The sequence below is a fragment of the Typopeltis vanoorti genome, chromosome 2 (assembly GCF_054136105.1).
Source record: "Typopeltis vanoorti isolate ZY-2024b chromosome 2, IOZ_Tvanoo_1.0, whole genome shotgun sequence".
Lineage (NCBI taxonomy): Eukaryota > Metazoa > Arthropoda > Arachnida > Uropygi > Thelyphonidae > Typopeltis > Typopeltis vanoorti.
Genome location: NC_143550.1, coordinates 109,100,063 through 109,124,476, shown reverse-complemented (window position 1 = coordinate 109,124,476; position 24,414 = coordinate 109,100,063). Strand labels below are relative to the sequence as shown.

The window sequence follows — 24,414 nt, the reverse complement described above, 5'->3', positions numbered from 1 at the left end:
GAAAAAAATGAAAGTGTGACAACAGGAACCAAACCTTGCAGATTCAGTGGCAAGCCTTGAAGAAAACCCTGATTGATTCAGCCAGAGAGGCATGTGGTGAGATTGTCTGCAAGGATAGAAAAATTAGAACTCCATGGTGGACAAAGGAAGTTAAAGAGGCAGTGAAGGAAAAGAAGAAAGCATATCAAAAGTTCCACAAACAAGTCAGCTGCTCTTAGAGAATACAGAGACAAATGTAAGAAAGCAAAACACTGTAAAACTAGCTAAACAAAAGTCATGGGAGGACTTTGGCAAGAACATAGAAAATAAATATCAAGAAGGTGGCAAAATATTCTGGAGGTTGTTGAAGAAGCTTAGAAATGGAGGAAAGAGTGCTGTAAAAGGAGTTAGAGATGATAAAGGTGACATGAAAACGGGAGAAAAAGATATCCTTGAAATATGGGATAATTACTTCGAAAAATTGCTAAATGAAACAAGCAGTGATGACAGCACAGTGGTAAAAAACACTGACCAGGCATGCAGTCAGGAATACATATCCATACTTGAAGTAGAAAAAGCCATCAAAGGCTTCAAATGTGGAAAGGCAGCAGGAGTAGATGATATTCGACCAGAAATGCTGAAGTATGGAGGTATAAAAGTCTTACAGTGGCTGCACTGCACTGCACAGTTCAAAAGGCCTGGACAGAAGGACGAATTCCCGATGATTGGAGTAGAGCTCTCATAGTACCCATATATAAAAAGGGAAATAAAACTGAATGAGAATTACAGGAGGTATTTCCCTACTGAGTGTTCCTGGTAAGATTTATGCAATTATACTTGAGATGTGGTTGAGAAGAATTGTGGAAGAAAAGCTTGGTGAAGAACAAGCTGAATTCAGGCCAAATAGAGGCTGTCAGGATCAGATCTTCACTTTACGACAAATAGTTGATAAATCATGTGAATATAACAAAGATCTGTATTTAAGTTTTGTCAATCTGGAAAAGGCATATGACAGGGTGCCAAGCTATTCAATACTCAACAGTTATATGGTGTCAATGGGGCATTATATCAAGCAATACTTAGTCTTTATTTGAGTTGTAAGTCAGCAGTTAGAATTGAAGGAAGTACAGGAAGATGATTTAATGTTAAATTTAGTGTGAGACAAGGATGTACATTATCCCCTCTTTTATTCATTATCTATATGGATCACATTATGAAGGAAAGTGATATAAAACATGATATCAAAATTGAATGTTAATGTCAGCTCTTTGCTTTATGCGGACGATGTTATACTTCTAAATAAATCCACTACAAGTCTGCAAGATTCCCTGACTAAATTGAATAACTATTGTAACAGATATGGTATGAAGGTCAGCAGTAAAAAGGCAAAGACAATGAAAATAGGCAGAATCACTGAAAATGTCAATGCGTTGTGAACAGAGAAACTGAGGAACAAGTAAAACATTTCAGTTATTTAGGCACGATTTTTAGTGAAGATGGTAAATTAAATATGGAAGTAGACAACAGAATCAACAAAGCTGGTATGGTAGGAAGTTAACTGAATAAATTTATATGGAATAAGAGAGAAATTAGTCAAAACACTAAATTAGCTATATACAAGACAGTGTTCAAACCAATTTTATCTTATGGATCTGAGAGCTGGGTCAAAAGTAAAACATTTGACCAAAGACCAGAGACTGCAGATTTAAGAATCATGAGAAAGATTAGGGGCATGAACAGATGGCATCAACGGCAATATAATATTAAAAACAAGGATATTAGGAAAGAACTTGACATTGCAACATCCAGGAATGCGTTAGCAGAGCCTAATCTCAGGTGGTATGGTCACTTAAATAGAATGGGCGAGGAAAGATTAGCAAAACAAGTGTTCTCTGCCAGGTTGGCAGGAAAATGACCCAGAGGAAGACCAAGATATAGGTGGATTGAAACGGTACAAAGTGCCTTAGATGATAGAAATATAAGATCAGATAATGTTGGAGTCCTGACAAGTAACAGACTGATTTGGAGGAAAACTGTAGATAGTAAGTTAGTAATGATGCAAATTTTTCATGTAGTACTATCATATCCTGTAACCCCTTGAGGTTACATGGCAGGAATTTGATGATGATGATGATTGTCTATTGAATGATCTGAAAGCTTTTGAGAAATCTATGAAGTAGAAGATTAATAAACATTCATTTTTATCTCCTGCTCCTTCTAGCAGCATTGTAAAACAGTGAATGCATTTTGAAAGTGCTTCTGTTTTTCATGCAGTTCAATTCAGTTTAGATGCATTCTGTTATAGATTTTTAATATGATAGGAAGTAGTGTGATACCCTTCTAATTTTCTGGTGTTTAGATTGCTTTTTTTTTTTTCTTTTTTTTCCCAATATTGGTATTATTAGGCCTTCACTGTATTGTGATGTAATGTTGGATGCAGGTAAAGCTGTACTACAGACATTTAGTGGTCGTTTTCAAATACTCTTTTCTCTCCATGTTTGATAATCTCTGCCAATATAGCATTCAATTTAGATAAGTTCTTTTAGCTTTTTAGTGCGGTTTCAAATTCCGTTGTAAAACTGTTACACATAATGTGAAATTCTGATAATACTATTGACAATATTTAACTTGAGTCATCTGATCTCTCTCTCTCTCGTTGGCTGACGTACATCTAGCTGTTTCTGGTGCAAACATCACATATTCAGCTCCCATAAACTTGCTGTCTTCTACTGTTCAACATATTACCTTCAAGATATTCTTGCCTGTACAACTCCAGACACTATGTAAATCCTAAATTTGCCCAACCTCCAAAGGTGGGTGCAGCATCCCATTCATCATGAAATGAAAAAGTGGCTAAAGCCTCTTTTTCACTTCAAAAAGTTCAAACTAAAGGTAACATATGATTTTATTAACTTGTTAAGAAATTGTAGAAAGTTAGAATGAGTGTGGGGAATGTAAGTCCAAATGGCAATGGCATTATGTACATAGCTCAACCTGACTTTGTATTTAAAAGAAGAACAGGGGGAGGGGGAAACTCAGCAAGTTTCAAAAGATTAACCTAATGGGCAGTGAAAGAAGAAAGATTAATCTCGCTTTCATCTTATATACCAACCAACCATTGGGCAGTCTTTCACACGACTTTGCAAGATCCAAAACTAAGACCATATTATGAAATAAAATTAAACTTGCCAAGAAATTATATTCTTGTTTTATCCTCTGTCCAAGTGTAAGGAAACAAAGTTCGCATATGAAGTATCTTTATGACTAGGCTACTTGTATATAGAGAATGATAAGGCACAAACTTGCTTACACTTGGACAAAGCATAAAACAATAACATAAATTTTCCAAGAAATTACACTTGGGTCTCTTTTTATGTATATCTTTTTTTTATTCAGTTTTGAAGTTATGTGGTGCATATTTCATGCAAATTCGGGGTTTCCCTGTTGTACATAATGAACAGCATGTTGCAGCACATTCTGGCTTAACATGAGTAACATGTAAGCAGTGAGTGTCTGTGAAGTTTAATTTGGCATGTGAGTAAGTGTCTTTTCATTATTGTAAGTCTAAATTTTGCTAATTTTTATTTTAAAGATTTAATTTGGACCAATGGAGAAAAAAAAAGCACTAAAAAAAACAATTTCTTTGGAAATGAAAATTGCAAGTTTAGATCGCTTAGCAAAAGGAGAGGGATTTACGGCGATTGGTCAACATTGCAATTTAGGTGAATCTACTATAAGAGCAATTAAAAAGAATGAAGTCGCAACAAGAAAATCTGTCATCATCTCTGGCACAAAACTAAGAGCCAAATTATTATCGTACTCAAGAGATGCTTTATTAAAAAAAAATGGAACGAGCGCTCATAATTTGGATTGAAGAATTAACTCAAAGAAGAATTCCTATAAGTGGTTATTTAATTAAACAAAAAGCTCTTCAGTTTTATAAACAGCTGAAGCAATTGGAGCCAACTACTTCCCCTTCCCAGACTGATAGAAAATTTTTGGCTAGCAGCTGATGGCTAACTGTGTTTTTAAAAAGGAATGCACTTCAAAACGTGAAGATTACAGGCAAGATTGCAGCAGCAGATGAAGCAGCAGCCAAAAATTTTCAAGAGAAGTTAGCCATTATTGAATTTTCAAGAGAAGTTAGCCATTAGCAAATTATTGAAGATGGTGGATATTGTCCTGATCAAGTGTTTAACGCTGACTAAACAGGATTATTTTGGAAGAAAATGCCTAGACAAACTTGCATCGCAAAGTCTGAGAAAAAAGCATGTGGGTTTAGCAAGCAAAGATCGAGTAACGTTGTTACTTTTGTAGCAATGCATCAGGGGATCGAATGTTGAAACCCCTCCTAGTAAATCGATCTCTAAGACCATGTGCTCTAAAAGGCAAAGATCTAAAACAGCTGCTGGTACATTGGATGGCTAATACAAAGGTCTGGGTAACAACTGCTGTATCTCATACGGAGGTAGCAAGGTTCCCCCCCCCCCCCCCGGAAACTCGGGTTTTTTTCATCCCGCATCAGACAAATCAGCCCTTCAGAACACACACAATTTACAGACAAAAAAAAAAAATACTAGTTGTGGTGGTGGGTGGTGAATGCCGTTGATGGAGATGATTGGTAGTAGAGGTTAGGTGTAGTGGCGGAGATGGTCGTATAGTAGGTGTCCTCCCACGATGAGTCTTCGGACTCCATGGAGGTGTCACGAATAATAATAATAATATACTGAATGGTTCAATAATTGCTTTGTACCATATGCGAAGTGGAAACATATGCGAAGCAAAAAGCTCTCGATTTTAAAGTTTTATTAATTGTTGACAATGCACCAAGTCATCCACATTGAGAACATCCAAATGTACAGGTAGTGTTTTTTCCACCCAATACAACAAGCATTATTCAGCTATTAGATCACGGCATAATTACTAATTTTAAAAAATATTACTTTAAGCACACTTTTCAATTTATATTGGATAAACTAGAAAATGAATCATTAACAGTAACTGACGTTTGGAAAAAATGTTCTATTTTGGACTGTTTAAATCATGTTACATTTGCTATCGCTGAAATCAGACCACAAACTTTAAATGCCTGCCCTGAAAGCAGATTGGCCTGGATGTGTTGCAAACAGTGCAACCATTCAAATATCTACATTATCAGCTGAAATCATTACTTTGGCACATGAAATTGGTGGAGAAGGTTTTGATACATTTAGCCAGAATGATGTAGACGGATTGCTTGTGGATAATGCCTTAAGTGACGATGATATTATTGGATATCGATTAACTTTAGATATCGTCGAAGATCCAGAAAACGATAGTGAAACAGAAGAAAAACCTCACTGTCCCCTCACTGACAAATATAATTCGAGAAGGTTTTGAACTGCGCAATAAATTGGAAAATCATTTTCTTGTTAATGACACAAATTCTGAACAAGCCTTTAAATTCCAACGTGTGCTGAAGAACCGTGTGTCTGGATATCGCAGGTTGTATAAAAAATTAGTAAAATCATCACCGCAAAGTTTAATCACTGATTACATTGTCAGAAGAAAAAAAATCAGCACAGAATAAGGATGAAACTAATTCTGTTTGTGAAGAACCATTGCCTTTACCATACAGATCTGATGCGCTGACTATCTCTTCTGGTGATGAAATTGATTTTGCACCGTTCGCAAATGTTGCCGAATATTGTCTAATGGCGACGATAATTCTGATGAAAAAATGTAAGAAAAATTGTTACTTTCCAATAAAATTAAATGAATAAAGCTTTAAAACAAACTTATTCTTATTCAAAAATAGGGATGTTTTTTATTTTATCTATAAAATTTTTAATATAAGTATCCAAGACGTGAAAGTGTTGTTGTAAAATCTTTGCAAGATACTTGGACAGTTGGTAAGTGCGAGAATAGATTCCATCAACTGTTGGACGTAACAGTATACCTTCTTTATGAATTTTTGGAAGGCCATACAATCTAGGAGTTAGTGGGTGCATTGATTTTAGTTTTTTTATAATTTCTATAGGCCAGTTATTCATTCCACGTAATAATTCATTGGTGTCATTATGGTTTTTTGTGGTAGGATCTCTACTGAGAACTTCATATACAGACCTGTCAGATAATAGATTTTTAATTTTTTCTTCATAATCTGTAGTATTTAATATAACTGTATTATTACCTTTGTCGGCTTTGAGTATGATAATATCTTTATTATTCCTTAATTTGAGAAGCGTTCTTCTTTCCATTTGGTTAGAGTTGGTGTTAGGAGATCTTGACGGAGCTGAAAGGATTATGCTGCTTTTTAATCGTAAGTCATTAGCTATTGGAAATGGTAGTAATGAGAAGGCTTTTTCTAAGTTGCAGATGAACTCTATTTTAGGAATGACAGTGGGTTTTAAAGCAAACTTGAATCCTTTTTTGAGGATAGAGATCTCAGGTTTACTTATAGCTGATGGAATCTATTCTCCCACTTACCAACTGTCCAAGTAGCTTGCGAAGATTTTACAACAACACATTCACGTCTCGGAAACTTATTCCTATTTTATTCTTATTCATCTTATTTTCCTCAATTTTTATAAACTTTTTTATGCAATTAGGTTTATTTTAATTCATTGCTTCGGTTTTATGCGGTTTTAGAAAAGTATGGAACGTATCCCTAATTTAACGAAGTTAGGTCTTTTTTTGTGCGATTTTTTATGTGGTTTTCTGTGGAACGTATTTATCACATAAAAAGAGACCTGACTGTATATTTTGATTTTTATAAATTTTTATTTATTTTAATTTGCAAGCAAGTGAAAAAACTTTCTCCATTTATCCCTAGTCCAGAGAATTTTAATAATAAGGTGATGCACCTTTTTACTATTTGTATAAGGGAAATATATAACTTCTGCATTAATTCAACCTTGGTATCTCTTCTGGATCTGGCTCCTACTGATTGCATTTCATAATGTTCTTCTTTGGGCTTGTTTGCTTCCTGGGGAGTAGAGTTATTCAGCTTGGTGGCAGGTTTTTGCCTTTCTATCCTATATCTTAGAGCTTTACTATGGTAGCTCTATAACTATCATGACAGGATTCTGGGCGACCAAGATTCCCGCAGTGTGGGGCGTTCGCCAGGAGATCCTCTGTCTCCTCTCTTCTTTAACCACGTTACCGGCCAAGACGTCTATAAATGTCAAGGTTATCATGGATGCGAAGTGCATATTAAAATTATAATACCATTGATATTACATTGAAATATATGATGGATACGAAGCATATGAGGATGCATATTTGATCCATAATGGCCAGAAAGGTGGTTAATAGCATCATAGATGAGTTTCTTCGGTCCCTTCCTAACCATAGTGGTTACTCTCTAGGTGCTTCTTCCTTTAATGCTATGGCCTTTTTGCAGACGACCTCATTCTCGTAGCCTCCACTAAGGTAGGCTTACAAGAGCTCCTCGACCGGGCAGTTGACCTCTTTCATGTTAGAGGCTTAAAGATTAATGTTGAGAAGTCCTGCTCACTAGCCCTTGTCGTCACATGAGGCCATTGCATCCTTTGACCATCTAAAAGGAGTGAAGATACTTAGGTATCATGTTCACTCCAAAGGAGAGGTCTTGTCTCGCTTCAGCTTTAGAAGCTGGGCTTACATCTTTGAGGAAGGCTCCTCTTAAACCCAGCAGATGCTCTTTATTCTATCCTATTATTTACTGCCCCGCTTTTACCATAAATTGGTACTGGACAGGACGTATGTCTCGGTACTCCCAAATGGACAGGGCTGTCCACTCTGCCATTAGATTGTGGCTCCGATTGACCTACCAGGTACCCCGATTGCATATTTTCATGCGAGGGTGAAGGATGGTGGACTCGGAGTCTCATCGCTCAGGTGGCTTGTATCTTGCTTAAGATTTAAAAGATTAGCCAAGCTAGAGTCATCCTCCTCCCCAATCTGTACGGAGGCCTTCATTAGTCATATACTACAAGAAGACTTTAGGCATACCAAGGGTTGGACCCAGTATCAGGGCTCCCTAATTGTGACTGAGCTAGCAAAGCACAAGATGTGGGCATCTCTGCTCCACAACTCTGTGGATGGTGCCCTGCTAATAGAGTCGCACCTGGTGCCCTTCAGCATCAATTAATAAGAGACGGCACCAGGATGCTACCAGGTCATGAATTCATTGATCTTTTGAGGACTAAAATCAATGCCCCTCCCACTAGGGCATGCACAGCCAGAGCCAGACGGGGAGAGAGAGAGAGACGACACCTGCTGTAGGGCTGGTTGGCTGCCTCTACAGCAAAACTTTGAACCATATTGCCCAGTGTTGCTTCTGCACACATAGTGTCTGGGTGCGGAGGCATGATCCTGTGGTCACCATATTAATAACTATTTCAGAAACAAAAGTTGGGAGACCATGGTACAGCCACACTATAGGACCAACATTGGGGTAAGGAAACCAGACATAGTAATGAGAAGAGGGAGTGATGTATAGGTCATTGATGCCCAGGTAGTGGGTTCGGGGTGCCCATTTACTGACTGCCAAGGTGCACTACTATGAGCACCCCGAACCCACTACCTGGGCATCAATGACCTAGTTTTACTCTTGTAAGACAGAAGAGGAGTTTGGGGTGGCTCCTCATTTTACAAGTGCCACTATCTCTCCGTGGCATTTGGAGTGCCGCAAGCTATAGGGACTTGTGTCCATTAGGTCTAACATCTAGATACTTTTAAATTATCTCCTTGAGAGCCCTGCAGGGTAAACTGATGGCCTGGCATTTCCACCAGCAAATGACTAGTCGGATGGCAAGGACTGGCATGAGTTAGATTCTTGTAAAGGCTTCGGCCAATATCGTGTTCTTCGGAAAGAGATGTACTGGGTAGTACTGCCCATAAATCAGTATGAAGATTTATAAAAATAAAAAAATAAAAAAAAAAATGAGAGGATATGAAAAATCTGTTGGAAAAAGTGAGAAAGATATAGGAGAGAGTAAAAATAAAATTGTATGTAGGCTTGCTACTCAGATATGACAGTACCACGTTAAGAAGGAGGCAATGATGGCAAATGATTTCATGCGTATGCTGTGTAGAAGAAATGGATGCGAGTTTTTAGATGTGTGGAGTGTGTTTGATGGCAGAAAGGACTCATATAAGAGGGACGGCCTGCACTTGAGTTCATTTGGCATCATCAGTCTGAAAAAATTAATTATTGGTATGAGACCTAATACAGAGAGTCAGGGAAACTAGATCATCAAAAGAGGAAAGGGAAAAATGTGTGTGGAAGTTCAGCTATGGTATGCAACCGTGATAAAGATATGAACAGCTTCGAACATGGTTATGCATCTGGCAAAGGGGTGAAAAAATATGCTTTGGGTTTGGACCATGTCTGGGGAAGGAAAAGAGAAAGTTCTACAATAAGGCCAAATATATTGGGCAGAAAGAAGAAAAACATTTCCACAGTAAATGCTTTCCTGGTTTGCAAAGCAGCCTAAGTGGTTTAAATTCCACTATAGGCATGGATGTTTGTGAATGACTTTAGGTGGTTGCTATTCATTATCTGGTGCAATACTACTATCCTATACTCCAGGGATAGCCAACCTATGGCACATGTGCCAAAAATGGTGCATTAGACCCCAATATTAATAATAAAAAACTAAGTCTATTTATGCAAAAAGTATTAACCAAAAATCCTATTTGTAGAAAAAAAAAAAAGTTAAAACTTAGTAATTAATTTTAGCAAATTTTATTGTTTTGTGCACATCTAACCAAGCGTTAGCAATAGAGGTGCGGTGCAGGTTTTTGTCAGTCAGTTTTGTACTTTATTGAAAATTAAGCCTTGTTTTTATATTAAATCAATATATCATGTCTATGTTAAAATATATCTATATTAACATATCTTTACAGGAAGTTTTTAAGCATACAAGAGTTGTATGGGGCATATGGTTATTATCCCTGGTTTCTATCCAACCTCAGCCCCCACAGAGTACTAAAATGTACCATAAGTTTACAACTTTTCAAGGGTGATATTTAGAAAAGTTGTTGAAATATTAGCCAAAAAATGAATAGTTAGATTACACTGTATGAAAAATTCTGTTTCTGACTTGAAGTGAAAGCAGGCAAGTCTGGTTAAATTTAAATTTTGCAGTTTTTCAAGAATCAAAATTACATGTTTACATCATAACTGCATTTCAAATGAACATACTGGATATTTATATACAGATTTACTTGGCATCAGTGGCTTCTCTGATAAACAGCCAGCAAAAATCTGCAAAGAAAACTGGAGTTCAACTTATCTGTACTGTTGTCCCATACAAGAAATATCCAGATGAAATCTTTGTTAGTATGCACACAAGTTAGTAAAGAAAGCCAAATGTAAATATAAATGCATCAAAAAACCCCGGATCAGCAAAGAAAGCATGAAATTCCAGACCTACCTTTTAGTAGGTCTGGGATTTTGTGGTGCATGGATAGCTATGGTAATATTGTTATATCATTAAATATGCACTTTTTTGCATATTTAATGATATAGGGAAAAGATAGCAGCCTTGCCCCCCCCATGGGAAACTAATGCCATCATCTAGTTACTTAGCATGAACAGAGATGTAAGGTTCACATATGCCAACTCAATTCTTGCCCAGAACAACAAGGGTCGCATGGACTGCTTAGGAAGAGGGCAGTCCACAATATATGTAAGCTACAGTCTCCAAACTCTACCCACTATCTGGATGAAGCAGACTAAACAATGCATACCTTCTCTCTCCCACCAGTCTTCGGATTTTCCAGTTTAATACCGAAGGAATGTCAAGAGCTAAGGGTGAAATACTGGAAAAATGGCTGCTGATAATTCCATAGACATTCTGGTATTGCAGGAAATGCACATCTCTAAAACAGCAACAAATAGGTTCAGGGTTCCTAGATGTGATCTAATAGCATCGCTAAATCATCCTAAACACCGAATAGCTATATTCACACACTGTTGTTTAAAAAACTCTATTACAGGTAATTACAAGTAATGAACTATACATTGGCATAAAATTAGAAAACATAGCAATCTATAATGTGTACAAGCCCCATTCTAAAACCTGGCCAACACTATTTGCTCCTTGATCCCACCTCATTCCTAGCATTTGGTGACTTCAACCTGCACCATACTATGTGGGGGGATACCTCAAAATGATGATGAGGGAGAGAGACGCTAGCTTGAGCAGAGAGAGAGAGCAGGACTACATCTGGTGTTTGATGCCAAACAGCCAGGTACCTTCAACTCAGCCAGATGATGGAACAAAACTATGGAGAATTTGGATTTCATAACATCCAGTATGAAAAGCTGGAACCTTCTTAGAAAACTGGGGCAGCCTCTATGATTACACTCAAAAAATTCTAAGTCACAGCAAACAGTATAGCTTCATGCTTACTGAAAACTTGGAAAATAAAGCCCAGCAAACAATCCAAAAGAGAAATAAATAAGTCTCCAAGGAGTATATTTGCCTCAAATCAAGAAAAAAAAAAAAAAAACAACTTATTTAAATTAGCACCAAGGACATGGCTAAAGATAGTCGTTCCCCTGGTGTTGATGGTATCCTTCCAGAGTTCCTAAAAAACTGGGGAGTACGTGCATGAGGCTGGCATGCAGCACTTTATTCCACAATAATCCAATCTGGTAAGCTTTCCAAACAGTGGAAAGAATCAATTTAATGTTAATTTCAAAAAGAAAAAAAAAAGTAAGAATAATAACCATGAAAGATTGTAATCTGCAGACAGCGTTAAAGGTTAGTTGATCTGGTTCCTTGTTCAAGAAATTAAACATAGCACTTTAAGGTACTTCGGACAAATTATCATAAAAGGTGAGGAAAACTGTCTACCACAGAAAGAAATTAAACACAGCCATATACTTGAGAACAATTCTGAATGCTCCAGCTATGACTACATAGGAACACAAATTTATATGAGAGATAATTATAGTGAGCATTGGTTGATGGAGAAGGATGTAGTTAAAGGGATTGTATTTTTGGATGAGAAAGAGAGAGAGAGAGAGAACAAGATAAGGAATGGTACTGCTGATGATAGCAGAAGAGCTGTAACTTATAAAATATACAGGGTGCAATGGAATAAAATATAACAGCAGGTACTACCACACTACATGCCAGGGAATGCAAAACAAATTAGATCAAATAAGCCATGGCGAGTAAATTTTCATGTGGACATCAACAAGGGAAAGAAGGAAATTAAACTGATGTACTAAGAGATAATTACCTAAAACAGTATGTGGAGGAAAATGGGTTTGAGAGCACTCTATCTATCTATATATATAGCCTATCAATTAAACAAGTGACTTAGAGCAGCAGTATAACATAAGAAACAGCAAGAGGAAGGATGTAAGCAATGCATGGGGATGGAGAATGGTTGGAAGGGATTGAGGGACGTGGCATTGCAACGAATACCAGGGACAGGAAGATAAATCAGATGGGAGTAAAATAGACTGGGATTATCAAGCAGGAGCTGCAAAAAATAAACTTGTTGTGGAGTTGGATATGATCAGAAAGCTCAAGAACAGAACAAAGAAGAGGAAAAAAAGTGTGGCAATGAGAGAAAATTAGCCAAGAAGGTCAAAGGAAATTCCAAAGAATTGCTTTGCTATTTGTGTGTAAGTAAAAGGATAAATGAATTTAAATTAATATAACTGGTAGAGAAATGACAGATGTAAAATAAACAATTTGAATTACTGAGTGATTACTTTGAGCAAGCAGAGCATCTGGATGAAAATCCTGCAGCGATGGATGTGACAAGGACTAACATTAGAATAGAAATAGATAAACTAGAGGTACTTAGATTATTAAAAAATTTCCAAGTGAAAAGGGATATGGAATTAGATGGGATATTGGCCAATGTGTTGGCAGTCTCCCTGTCAGTGCTGAAAATTGGTAAAGCCACTGTTAGCACTTATAATGTAAAGGGATTGAAAAAAGTTGTTTACATCTAGAATTCAGGAATGATAATTTATGAGAGAGGGGATACAGCATGACATTATAGATTTAATTAAAATAAGCTATTATGCAATTATATAAACTTCATGCACCCCATTCTTTTTTTTTTTATGTTTGGAAAATCAAAGGTGTTCAAGAGAATGTGCATTAAGTGAGTGGAGGATTGTGCTGTGAAAATCATGAGGACAGGTTGGTTAGCTGTAATTTATTGAATTTATGACAGGAGATGTAGAGGAGATTTATTAAGTTTTATAAGTTAGTTCTGGTAATATACAGGAGTCTTGCTTGACTGAACCTACTAGAAGGCATAGAAAGAGTGGGCAAAAATGTTTTGAATTACATCCAAAGCAAATAAAGCTATAAGGAGAGTACAGGGTATTTCAAAAAGAATTGCCCAATTTCAAATAACTATATTTAATAATTATTAAATATTATTAATTAACTAAGCATAGCAGCTAGTAGTGGCATCTAGTCGTCATATCAAACTCTGGGCCAAGGCCGTTCACATGGTACAAGTCGCATTCATTTGTGGTTCGTGGTTGCAGATATATACAATTTTCAAATCGGGGCATTCTGTTTGAAATGCCCTGTATTACGTCTGTTAACTACATGTGTTTTTCTGGCCAGTTTGCCTATTTTGCAGGAATAAAACATTCAGATTTTCAGGGAGGGAAAAACTGTTAATCATACGACACCAGCTAACTCACCTTCAGCAGAAAAGGCCTAATAAAGATTTTTTGCATCCTAGATGGGATTTGAACCCAAGTCTTTCTGAAAGGCATTGTTACTACCACACAAACTATGGAGGCTTAGCACAGAGGGCATAATGAAAAAAGATAATGAAGATAAATAAATGTATGCAGCTAATTTTTTATTGTTATTGTAATTTTTATATAATGACTTTCAGCAAATGGGTGACATGTCACAAATTATGTAGATTTAAGAAATAAATAAATAGCTTTGTTTGAAAGATAATATAAAAACACACAATATCCCATGTACATCACTTATTTGCTACAATAGAAGATGCAGCAATAATGTAAATATATACCAACTAACATAAGGCAATAAATATAAGCCAGGCAGATTTCCTCATGTCAGATGTAACGATTTGCCATATTGGTGGCTTGTCAGTAGATGGTTCATCACATTTGATTTTTTTTCTCCCTAACACTGAACTAGTCAGTTCATGCACTGTGGTTTGGTTTTCCCTAAAAACATAAAACTGACCTCAAACTTATTTAGTAGTACATATTATAAAGGCAAAAAGTGGGAATGTGGGTAATTTGGAGTTCATGACATTGTCACCCTCGATCAGGAGTTAACAACCCATGCCTTATGAGTTGCATGTGGCTTTTGGAGAACTTTCTGCTGTTCTTCAGAGATTACTTCAATTTTTTTAAATGAATAGAACTCGAGAACAATATTTCATATTTTTATTTAAAAGAATTTATTTCAAGGTAAACAGTGCATGTAATCAATTTAAATGAGACCATTTATATTATTGTAACCTATTAAGGTGCAGCTCTTGAATTTCATTGAATGCCATTGTCATCAAAATGGCTCCTCATTACCCAAAAAATTGCCAACTCCTGGACATTACCATGTATTTTCTTGTTGCTAATGCAACAAGGAAATGCATAAATGCTATGTCAAAACTGCTTAAAAATTCAAGAACTCAGGACTCACTGAAATATTTGAATATTATTATTTAGAGAGTGTCATGAAATTCTAGGGAGACTGATGGAAAGTTCTACATCAATTCACACAACACATCTCTCCTTAAATTCCTTTACCAACAACACATTCATCTGCTGGCAATCCATTCCACTCATTCATTATTCTCAAAAACTACTAAAAAAATTCCACTGGAAGTAATAATTATACTAATACCAAATTTCTAGGAATGATCCTTTGTTTTCCTTCCTACTGCCATGTTCTACATTTATCCTAAAAAACTTAAGTAACTTATGTTTCAATTATATTCTCTCTTTTCTGCCTAACAACCAAATTTACACATTAAATTTATGCTCATAGAGAGCATTCCACAGAACTACAGAATCTTGGTTAATAATCAGTGAATTCGCTCACACCATAAAACCAAGGAACCAAATATGAGTGCAGTAGTTCTGATGTGGTTGCATCAAGGCTTTACAAAGAAGGAGACTAAACCCTTATTCCTACTCATGTGTTGTTCAACATCCAAACGATCTTGTGTTTTGCATGTGGAATTTCTGATCAATTTATTGCAAATGCTTCGATTTAAAGTAATACAAAGTTTATAATTATATCGTCAAACCAAAGTGCATAACCTTACACTTTACAAAACTGTAGCAGCAACCATTATCCTCTGTCAAGAATTTCAGTGATTTCAAATTTTTCTGTTGGATGTTTCCATGAATTTCATTCATCATTGCTGTTCTCAACTCAGCATCATGAGAAACTGGATGCTTTCTAAAAATCATCCCAAATATCAAATAAAGAAATTAATCAGCAGCAACCCAAGAACAGAGCTCTCTTGTACAAAACTACCATATATACTACTCTCTGATGCCTTTCTAATCATCTTTTTATCCATGTTACAAACTTCACATCAATTCCTATTTGTCGATTCTCTTAAGCATTCCCATACATCTTATCTAATCTCACTGCCATATTCACACCACAATTTTGTAGTCAATCAAGCAACTCCAGCACATCTACCTCTATTCTTAAATTTCTCCATATCACATCAGTTCACTGTATTATCATGACCCAGATGTTAAACTTTGACAAAATGCTCACTCAGTAAATAAATATTTCATTTCCTATCATTATTATTATTATTATGCAACACCTCCAGGGACACCCCCAAATTACATCCTTCAAGCTTGGGAATGTATGCCAATATTGCTTCCTTTAAACATACCTATTTTTTATGCACCTTTTCTTTCAATTTCTGATGTCAAACTTTTTTTTTTTCTTTTAAATATATATAATTACCTGCTGAGCAGTCCTGCAAATTGCATCCTTTTTAAACCGAGAGCTTCATGTGCTTGATACCTCCCATATCAAGACCACATGATCCCTCTCCCCAGTCTGAAACCAGGTTATGGATAAATCTCTTAAATATCACCAGCACAAAACATTCTCTTACCTTATCTTGGGTCCTCTCCATCCCATACTGATATCAAAAAGGAATTGCAGATGAAAAAGAGGTTATGAATAAAGTGACAGGTGGTGTTCAAGCATGACTAATACAGAAAGGAGGGAAAAATTGCAATATGAGATGAGACTAGCACTACATTATCTCTCTCTCTCTCTCTCAACACTCTCACCCACACACAGCACACTGATGTGCTATAGGTGGTTGTACCTCTCATGCATGGGATAAATATAAATTCAGAGAAAATTGCAATGAATTTTTTTCTTATGTGGACAAATGGTCTTGCTAAATGGAACAGGTGGTTGGAGTGACCATGGCAAATGATATAGTAGAGCTGTTTTAATACTTTTAGTGCATTTCCTTCTGGCAAGGCAGGTTTTATCCAAAGGGATGAAGTAGATTAAAGGATTAGAAGTGAAGTGGATATTTACAACACTAAGTACTTTGGATATCAGGCAAAGCAGTGTAACTGGATGAAATTTCATGTTTTAAGGGAATGTGAAAAAAAAAAAACAACTAACAGTCCATTGACTTGGCTGTCTAATGAAAGCCTTGCAACCAGAAAAGTCCCTGGAAGTGGAAGGAGAGTAAAATAGTGCCACTGTATACAGGTAGTGGGAGAATGGAGGCATCAAATTATAGACCAGTTTATATTACTTCTGTGGTTGTCAAGTTATTGGAAAAATTGGCAAGCACTTGTATATAAAACTTAGGTAGATGAGAATAATACCTGTGATGGTTAGAAATGATATGTTAAGAGGATGCTCTTGTTTCAGTAATCTCGTCAACTTTTATGATAAAGTAACAAGCATGGCATATACATTTTTTTTTTTTTTTTTTTTTTGATTTTGCAAAAGCATTTTATAGTGTACCACAGGATAAACTGATATTTAAGCTGCAACATACAAGTCTGGATATTAAATTGGTGGAGGAAACTGCCTGACTGATATTAAAGGATTGTGTATATATGGAGGAGCTCCATCAGGGGAAAGGAAAGTCACCATCAAGGCCATGGGAAATGAACATTACTTTTAAACCATTATAAATGTTAAAGATACCAAGCTATTTTAAACCTGGTTTTACTCCATTTCCCAAGTAAGCAAACAGACAAATAAGTCAAGTTTGTGCCTGCATGTAATGCAAGTCTAGCTGACCCTGCAGGTAGTGCAAGACCAAGGTAACTCATGGTAAAAGGAGAATAAGCTCTGATCACTAATCTTAATATTCACCCATAATGCAAAGCACATCTCTTGGAGGAGATGTATGATACTTTGTATTAAAGGCAAGGGGCCACTGCCCAGACCGGTTTTGACCTTTATTGAGGTCTCATCAGTGGGAGCGAGGCTAGAAATATCAAGATTTTAGTAATACAGAGCTTATAAATATTTTACCAGAACAAGTTGCCATAAGGTGTTTTAACCTTATTAAATAAAAATCTCAGGAGGAGATATAAATGTAGAAAGTATTTTATCTTGGGTATAATAAATGTTAAAGATACCAAGCTATTTTAAACCTGGTTTTATTCCATTTCCCAAGTAAGCAAACAGACAAATAAGTCAAGTTTGCGCCTGCATGTAATGCAGGTCTAGCTGACCCTGCAGGTAGAGCAGGGTCAGCTAGACTTGCATTAGAGGGCTGCTGCACTATTAAGAACTGCTGCACTCAGAGGGCTGCTGCACTATTAAGAACATTAATCAGCAGAGATAAATAGTAGTGATTCCATTGTATGAGATCACATACAATGTGATCTCATACGATGAAATCACTATTGATATGGTGAATAAAAATTTGAAATTTAAGGGGCATATTGAAAATGTAAACAGAACTCAGAGGGCTGCTGCACTATTAAGAACATTAATCAGCAGAGATAAATGGTAGTGATTCCATTGTATGAGATCACATACAATGTGATCTCATACAATGAAATCACTATTGATATTTTATTGACAATATGATATTTTGTTGATAATTTGGAGTACTGTACTTAAGTTTGGTCAACAAGGTCTGGAGGGGATGAAGATGCTCTGGTGAGAGTGCAGAGACAGTTGACAAATATGATTTCAGGACTGTGGAATGCATGCTAATAGCAGGGCTGGATTTAAGATTATTGTGGTCTAGTGGTCTTCATGGTCATACTCACCTGGGAAGAAGATTAGTTACTCTCAATTCACAATTACATCCTCTAATGATATGATCAAATCTAAGACTCTCAGCCCTCATGTGCCCTCTGTTACATATTGCCTAAGATAGTCCCTTAAGAACTCAAGAAATTTATTCTTATTCCATGATGCTATCTCTTCATTCCAATCAATATGAGCATAATTAGAATCACGCATAATGATCATTCTTCATTTGTTCACTAAGCCAAGTTGCCTATATATTTCTTTGTTTCCGTTCTTAACATTTCCCAGCTTATAGGAACACTCAACTAAATATTTCCTATCAACTTCTAATGCTACTCAATACTGCAAACCATACTGCTTCAAAACCACTGTCAATATTTTCACCTTATAAATAGACCTTGTGAAGAAATAATTACACCACTATCAATATATATATATATATATATATATATATAGTTGCATAAGACCTTCCAAAATATGGGAAAACACTAATACTTTGAGATCTCAGTTTATACCTGAGGCCACCAACCTAGTTATGACTATTCTTTCATCTACGTGTTTCACTTAGTTTTATCTTGTGTGTGTGTGTGTGTGTATTACAAGTTGTACTCGCTGAGGATGTCACGATGATTGAAACAAAATATTGGGAGAATTAAATAGTATTTTTAATCCTTTCTCAGTGGTTTAACTCCATTAACCCTCCAACATGAGTTTCTTCCAGCACTTAAGCCCTAACATATAGATACCCACATCTGTAACTTCTCACCTGCTTCTGTCTGCTCACTTTATTCTTTGTCCCATATCCTTCCAGACTTAACTACTCCCCATACTGACTATCCCCAACATACAGTCATTACGACTTTCAAAATCCTCGATCTTTACACTGACTCCCCTGATCCCTCCTCCTCATTTCCTTGTCCAACTTGAATTCCTGTTCTCACATTTCCATCTTCATTCACAATCACTTTGTTATCAGCTAGTTCACTCTCCCACTCATTTACATCACCTCTGAGTTCTGTTGATATTTTGTTTACATCCCTCATTATGTTTCCTTCCAGCAGCAGGCTTTCCAGATGACTTATATCCAAACCACTCAAATGCAACTCGTCTCTCAAATTCATTCCAAACATTAACAAGCTGTATACTCCTTTCTCTTCACACACATTTCTGCTAACATTCCATTCAAGATCTTTGCTTTCTGCTGCAACTCATCGCTGTCATACCTGGGTAACACACCAGCTGCTCTTCCTACCACACTGTCGTCTTTCACTCTCCTCAATAATTTCCTGATATCCATCCTCACATTCTCCTTATGCCCAACCAAATCTTTTGTTTCCCTGCTACACTTTGCACACTTACCTCTAATATCCAGAACATCAATCACCCTATTCATTCTCCTGGAAAACAGACCTGGTGATATTGCTTAGTTTCATGTTTCCTTAAAATTTAATGAGTGGCAACAATAAACAACTTTAAGATGCCAATGAAACTAAACAAGCTAAAATAGGATCTTATTAACAAATTTTTGGAATTAAGGACTTACTGATGGTTTTTGAAATCTACTACCACTCTATCAAATTTTCCTCTGGCATCATTGGCAGCCTAATAATCCTGTCATGGAAATGAATGTCTGTGACTGAGATTTTTTTTTTTTTTTTTTTTAAATATATATCTGATCTACACACGAAAGGCCACATGACCTATAGCACATTTGCCAGATGAATAAAAGAAAGGAGGGAATCTGTTCACATTTTGCTTGAACAGCTGAGGGTTGTAATCTTTGGAGAAGACAACTGTCCAAACAACAGAAGTAGATGGAATGAAAGAGGAGGCAGTGAAGTTGGTTTGGTGAGTTTCAAGATGGACTATAAAAGGGGTGTTTTGGTTAACAGTGGCTCGTTTTAATAATTTTGGAAAATTGGGGAATAATAGTGGCCAATTCAGCAGAGCACTGTCCATGAAAATATCTGTAGAACAGGCACAAGGCAGAAACTGAACATCTGTGAGAGAGGGATTGAAGTGGATGTGTGTGAGAGAGAGAGAGAGAGAGAGAGAGTGTCATTAATTAGCCAGAATGCCCTCTTCTGAACAGAATCGAGCAATCTTAGAGGATTTTGGTGCACCGCCTCAAATATGGGTGCAATATTCCATGGCTGGAAGGATTTGGGCTTTATATAGAATCTGTAGTCCGCGCGGTTAGCCCAGTGGCTTTGCGCTTCGCAACCATATGCCTGGGGAAGTAGTGTCCTAGGTTTGATTCCCGTCCACGACGTGAGGAGCTTAAGGATCTTCCTCAGCCATAGCCAAGTTAGCCGGTCTTGGGCGTGGGCAGCAGGGTTTTTTCCGCCAGTTTATCTGGGGTTTTTCATCCCGCAAGCAGGCAAACCGGCCCCGTGAACACACAGGTTACAGTCATAAATACTTACGGCAAGGAAGGCAACAGGAAACCACCTTGCTCATAATCATCTCTCCCTAGAATGGTAGCATATAGCTACCCTCCCGCGGCCGTATGGCAGATGGGAACCAGAAAATAGAATCTGTGAAGAGTGTCTCGTGAAAAAGTACACCAAGCTTTTTTGGCAGCATTGCAGAAGCTATAGTTGAAATGTGGTTATGCCAGGAAAGATCTGAGGTGCAGTTCAGCCCAAGAAGAGCACCACAAGGTTTGTCAAATGAAAAGGAGGAATGGAGTGTATTGTCATCAACAAAGCTATAGATAGGATTGGAAGTCTGAGAGAGAAAGAGCAGGTCATCTATATACAAGAGGAAAAGAGTTGTTGAAAGAACAGAACCCTGGGGATACTCATGCACCAGGACATGTAGTGAGCGATCAGCAAGAAAGTTGGTGATCCAGTTGCAGAGTAGGGCAGACCATAGGATGGTAATAAGTAGGCCCTTGTGCCAAACCTAATCATATGCCTTTGAAATGTTGAGAGCAACAATGTGACTTTCTTGAAATTTCTCCATACCCCCCCCCCCCCCCGAGTCCAGAGGTAAATGGTGTAAGCAAGATCAGCTGTACATCACAAGTGGCAGAATCCATACTGCTGGTTCACTGATTAGTTGATGTGATTCTAGGTGGTTCAAGAGACGGTTGTTGATGACCTTCTCCACAGATTTAGAGAGAGCAGAAGTGAGAGCAATTGGACGTTTAGGTTTAGGTGGGAGTCAATTTCATCACCCAGTGAGATGGCCACCACCATCCAACTTACTGGAGATGTGAAGTGGCTTTGAAAAATTCCATATATGAGATCTAGGAAAGGATTTCTGGATTATTTAAAAAATAAAAGGCCTTATCCCACCCGCAGTATTTATGTACTATGGATTTTCAACTGTCGATAGACAGAATCAATGCAAGTTGTTTAAACTTTTTCCTCTCGATTAGTGCCAGCCTGTTGGCTGAGTGGTTAGCATAGCTGCCCTCCAACCAACAGGTTGTGGTTTTCCTGCTGTGGGCATGAATGTTTGCAATTGTCTTTAGGTGGGAAATGAATTTCATCATCTGGTGTGAGACCACCACCCCACTTATTGGAGGCCTGAAGTGGCTTTGGAAAGTTCCTTGTTTGGACTCTAAAGCAGGGTTTCCAGACTATGTAAAAATAAATTTTAAAAAATTACAAAACAATATATAAAATTCATAAAAATGAAAAAAAATTCCTTAGTCCACTCATGGTACAAATGTACTAATGTTTTTTTTTAAAAAAAATTATAAATACTGCTATTGAAAGGAAAGGCAACTTCTACAGAAAAGGAGGAGGGAAAGAAAAGAAACAGATGAAAAAGTCTGGGTACACCTGATCCAAGTTGATAGATTTTAGCTCATAGAAACAAGTTTTTAATCCTTGAAAACAGCCAGAGAATATGTGCAATAAAGAGACATAATATACCTGGCTTCATAGCCTTAGCAACTCCAGCTATAATTCCAAACAATCAACCCCTAATTATGGTAAGACTGAACTAACTCATACACAGATATGGTGAGATGGGAAATACAGATTTCTTACTCCAGAAGTCCAAGTGAAAGCTGAACTTGTGAATAAATATGATTTTGTCTTTTCAATTCTAAGAGTTGAAACAAATCCATCATGTTGACTAAGTTTATTTCAGTACAGGAAGTCACAGGTATAATACTTATTGTGGAGATGAAGTATTATACATGCTACTATGCTGTCTAATAGTTCTGGGGAAGTGGAGAGGTGGGGAGAAAAGAAAAGGGAAAAAAGTGCGGAAAGCAGGTGCACCTTAACAGAAGTGATGCAATAAATTTTTGAAATGTTGAATACTATAAATAAAAAAATATTTTAAATAATAAACTAGTCCATTAAGTTACAGGTAATAACTTCATTAATTCTAAGATTGAGGGTACCAATCAAGAATAATAATAAACCAAATGTTGAATTTAAAAAAAAAAAACGTTTATTAAGTTAAACATCTAAAATTAATACGGTACTGCTGTGATTTCATTGCAGAACTGAAATTATTTTTTCCCCTGTTTTCCAATGGAGTCAGAAGGCTCATTGCAGAAATACACGAATCCCGTTGCTTATTAGCATGAAATGCTGCCTTTAAAATAAATATATATTTATATAATTGTGATCTATATGTCAAACATATTTATATAATTATCTATATGTTAAACATTTAAAATTAAGCTGGTACTGCTGTGATTACACAGCCGAACTGAAATTACTTTTTTCTGCCTTCCATATAGTCAGAAAGCTCATCGCAGAAATGCATGCATCATGTTGCTTAGTAACAGGAAATGCTGCCTTTAAAATAAATACTGTACATATTTTAATATAATTATTATTTATTTATTTCTGGTGAGGCATATCATCGAAAGGGTTTGGCAGTCATTAGATGCATAGCAAACCCCCAAGCGAGAATACGAGGAAAATACACATCAAGTGATGTTTTCCTGCTGTACTGAGTTCATGAACAGTTTTTGATATTTCGGATATTAACTAATTAATCATAATAAACACTTACCTTGAAACTTAAAATAATGATGCTAAGAATGCAATAACAATTAATAGTTCAAATACAAATAATCCACCAAAACCAGTGCTGAGAGGACAGCCGGAAGAACTGTCACCCCGACACCGTTCCAAAGCGGAAACAGGTAAAAGCTAAGCGTGATGATTATTGTCAGTGGGGAAGTCTCACGGAAATTAATAGAAACGATCCTCACTGTATTCAGATGTGATTCTCAACTAACTTGAGAGATGGGGGAATGGTTTACAATTTTAAATTTAATTAAGCTTGAATATTTTCGGTTTAATAAGTACGATTTCATCAGCTCACAAAATACTAGTAATAATCGAAAGCGGAATTATTGCGCACTATGATTACAACTATCGTAAAACTGCATACACAAACGTTTCGATAGGCGGTCATATATAACAAAATGGATTTTTAAATATTGTCGTGAAAATAAAAAAAAGCACATAACCGATCTGCCGTACTGATAAATAGAAATAAACTTAAAATTTAGACTGAATAAGTATTTTCAGTAAACTTATAAAAACATGTTAACTCTTCAAAGTATTATATTTTAATTAAATTAAGGGGATATTAGATCCCACATTGTTTTAAAACCGAATAAGAAACTCAAAGATTGGAATATTATATTTTAAGTTTAAGAACGAGCTTATTTTCCACACAATATCAGGTATACGATGTAATGACTCTGTTTCACGGGCAGGTGACCCATGCTACCTAATTCTCTTACTTCATTTGTGGTATTACCATTCAAATCTGTTGCACTTCGTCTCGCTCCGCTTCATAAGCAGTTCTCTGCATATAACTCAGGTTCCGTATAACCTTTGAGAGTTATCCATCGATCATTTACGTTTATTTTTATTCATTAGGTTTTTTTTCTCTCGCGAGAATAGAGGAAAGAAAAGATAAAAAGAGAAGGGGAGTACTACTGATAATAGCAGGGGAATTATGCCCACATAAGGTGGAGATACAAGAGAGAAATAATAGGCATTGTTTTTGAGGCAGTATGGTGTGAGATATCACATACGCCGTTTCGGGAATCCCTACGCTAAGAACCTTAATCAGGGATTTTCAACTGAAGGTTAATCTCCTGCATAGAAGGCCTTCCCCCCCCCCCCTCCCGCCTGAAAACTCTGGTTTTTTTTTATTCCACAAACATATCGGCCAGAAGAACACACGCATTTTACACATAGCAAGCCGTGTATATAGGATA

At 36.6% G+C, this 24,414-nt stretch overlaps 1 protein-coding gene across 2 annotated transcripts in view; it reads right to left on the bottom strand.

Annotated features, from left to right (window-relative positions):
- The window catches only part of LOC150109322 (guanine nucleotide-binding protein G(I)/G(S)/G(T) subunit beta-1), a 248,073-nt gene extending 224,559 nt beyond the window's left edge, over nucleotides 1-23,514 (bottom strand). The window contains exon 1 of one of the 2 annotated variants that reach the window (XM_090412529.1): nucleotides 23,190-23,514. The gene's annotated coding sequence lies outside the window, so the exon portion shown is untranslated. The remainder of the gene's footprint in view (nucleotides 1-23,189) is intronic. The other variant, XM_090412501.1, reaches the window with a different exon arrangement.
- Nucleotides 23,515-24,414: the final 900 nt, after the last annotated feature.